The sequence below is a fragment of the Oncorhynchus kisutch genome, linkage group LG25 (genome assembly GCF_002021735.2).
Source record: "Oncorhynchus kisutch isolate 150728-3 linkage group LG25, Okis_V2, whole genome shotgun sequence".
Lineage (NCBI taxonomy): Eukaryota > Metazoa > Chordata > Actinopteri > Salmoniformes > Salmonidae > Oncorhynchus > Oncorhynchus kisutch.
This window is the reverse complement of record NC_034198.2, coordinates 39,421,819-39,425,249: the sequence shown is the minus strand read 5'-3', so window position 1 is coordinate 39,425,249 and position 3,431 is coordinate 39,421,819.

The following is a 3,431-nucleotide window of genomic DNA, read 5'->3' as shown; positions in this document are numbered from 1 at the left end:
CATCCACAAGTCAATAACTCACAAAATGTTGAACACAAAATGTAAACTTTTGTATGCTGCAAAATGTGTATAATTCAAATTAACCATGTCATTTAGTGATCCAGTTTAGACTGACATACAGTACTGTATATTTCAGAAAGATGGTGTCAGAAACATTTTAAGCAATAGAAAACCAAGATGAGACATTATACAGTTTCAACCACATGACAAGTAGGTATACAGGTCAAAGTAACTTAGGAGGCTATCTACAGTCACAACACCAACACTGCTTTCATTACAGCACATACCCAAGCTACACCAGACAACATATCCATTTCAATCATTCTGTAGAGGTGATGCCAGTCATTCATATGAACCTCTATAGAAACATAGTCCCTGGACTGGGCTCAGGGTTACAGAGAGAGAGAGTCGTCCCTGACAGAGAGAGGGGTAGACATGTCAATCTGTTCAGTCAACACCTCTGTCTGTAGTCACAAATTGTCTTAGTGCTGATCTCGGACCAGGTTCCCTCTGTCCATGTAATGTTAGTCTTTGTGACATAAAAGGTCAAACTGACTTTAGATCAGCACTTCAGTTTGGCCTTTTAGACAATGTTAAGGTGGATCACTATCATGCCTCATTATATAAAACATCTCATATTCATATTTCCCATGTTTATATAGACAGGGGGACCTGATCCTAGATCAGCGCTGGGCCATATGAACAAAAATCCAGGATAAAATTGAATAATACATTGATAAGATGAACGTACACCACACTTTAAAATGATCATTTAAACTACTAGTTTGATGGTTGTAGTCATTAACAATCCCCCATATTAGGAAACTGAATTCAAACTTCACATCTCTCTAGTATAGGCTACTTATCCTAAAGAACGATAAGCAAAATGCCACCGATAAGTAATTCAGATTCAGACAACTTTAATGTCCTCAGAGGCAATTCATGTGGCAGCAGTCATTAAACAGATCACATTTTAAAATAAATAGCAAAGGATATTTACAAGCAAATAGGCAGGATTTGATCAGTATGGTGGCTGTCAATGACTTTCAGTTCATCATCCCAGCTTTCTCCTAGATCAGCACTCCTACTCTGAGAAACGTTATGATCATGGCCTCCTGTCATCTCCACTATGGCTGTGGTTGGGAATCCTTTCATTGTCACTTGCTGAAGCCTTTGATAGCCATGGGGGTCCTGAAACCACACAACCCTGCCAGTCATTCTGCCCTCCTCCCAGAGAGGGCCCAGACCTAGAGACACGAGACAGAGCACTAACGTGTCTCTTCACCCGCGTGGGGACCTTAAAATCCAGTTTGGGCCTGAACCACCCCACAGTCCCTATGGACCAGATCCATGGCCCTGTGCCGGACAGGTTTAGCGTCAGACAACAGGTCGGCCACAAAGAGCGTTCGGAAGAGCGACATAAGGCAGGAGGAGATGCGTAGGCTCTGGTCACCGTCGGCTACAGTCACCTTCTCCATGTTGACCTCGTACAGCTCCTTGGGGAGGAAGGATTCACAGAGGAGGAGGAGCACCTGGGGGACCAGGGTGAAGAGCACCTATAGTTGTTAGAGAACCTCAAGGTCTTGGAAGGCACCTGGCAGGTGCTGTCTAAAGATGAAGGATCTATGGATACAACACAATGTAGATAAAATCATCTGATAGATCAGGGGTGGGCAAACTTTTTGGCTCGAGGGCCACATCAGGATTTAGAAATTCAACGGAGGAACGCATTTTGGGGGGGAAGCAATTGTTTGTTCAAATCCATTTGTGGGGGCCTCCCGAGTGTCGCAGCGGTCGAAGGCACTGCATCGCCATGCTAGAGGCATTACTACAGATCCGGGTTTGATCCCCAGGCTGTACTGGAGCTGGCAGCGACCGCGAGACCGATGAGGCGGCGCACAATTGGTCCAGCGTCGTCCAGGTTAAGGGAGGGTTTGCCCGGCCTGGATGTCCTTGTCCCATCGCACTCTAGCGACTCCTGTGGCGGGCCGGGCGCATGTGCACTGACATGGTCTCCCGGTGTACGGAGTTTCCTCTGACACTTTAGCTGGCTTCCGGGTTAAGCGGACACTGTGGGAGGAAGCAGGGCGGCTTTATGTTTCGGACCCCTCGAAGCATCGTTACCCATCGCTCCACAAAAGCCGCGGCCCTACGGAACTACTTCAAGGTCTCAGAGCAAGTGACGTCTCTGATTGAAACGATATTTAGCGCGCACCACTAACTAAGCTAGCCGTTTCACATCCGTTACACAAGCAAATAAAACGGGGCATGCCACTCTAAACTGTATGCATTAAATGGTTTGACAGAAATGGTAGCAGAAGGTGAATGGTTAACTTTTGTTGCACACATTTCCAGACGATGCTTCGTCCCAATTAGCGCAAATTCCTCACTGTCGGTGTGATGGAGGCGTTAGGTTTTTAATTGAAGTGATTAGTGGAATCAGAATCAAGCCCCACCTCTCAACAATCAGAAGTGACCTCAACACGTTCATATAAAAGTCGTCGGAGGCGAGGATGTGTTGTGGTGTAACGTTACTTGATACGATCGGAGTTGCAATAAAGACCGCTATCAGACGGGAAAAATGCTCATCACCGGGTGATGTCGTGGACGCAGATATGAAGGACCAAGCTACTAGAGACGCGCTGCAGTTCGCCGTGGCCGAATACAACAAGGGAACTTGACTTGTCTGACACTAAACCTGTCCGGCACAGGGCCATGGATCTGGCCCATAGGGGCTGTGGGGTGGTTCTGACCCAAACTGGATGTTAAGGTCCCCACGCGGGTGAAGAGACACGTTAGTGCTCTGTCCACAGCCATAGTATGAGATGACAGGAGGCCATGATCATAACGTTTCTCAGAGTAGGAGTGCTGATCTAGGAGAAAGCTGGGATGAACTGAAAGTCATTGACAGCATCAAATCCTGCCTATTTGCTTGTAAATATCCTTTGCTATTTATTTTAAAATGTGATCTGTTTAATGACTACCACATGAATTGCCTCTGAGAACATTAAAGTTGTCTGAATCTGAATCACTTATCGGAGGCATTTTGCTTATCGTTCTTTCGGATAAGTAGCCTATACTAGAGCGATGTGAAGTTTGAATTCAGTCTATATAAACCTGCTCATACTGATCGAAAAGGCCAAACTGGAGTGCTGATCTAAAGTCAGTTTGACCTTTTATGTCACAAAGACATGGACAGAGGGTACCTGGTCCTAGATCAGCACTCAATTTGAGACTACAGAGGTGTTGACATGTCTACCCCTCTCTCTGTCAGGTACGACTCTCTCTCTCCGTAACCCTGAACCCAGTCCAGGGTCTATGTTTCTATAGACTGGCATCACCTCTACATTATGACTGAAATTGATATGTTGTCTGGTGTAGCTTGGGTATGTGAAGTAATGAAAGCAGTGTTGGTGTTGTGACTGTATATA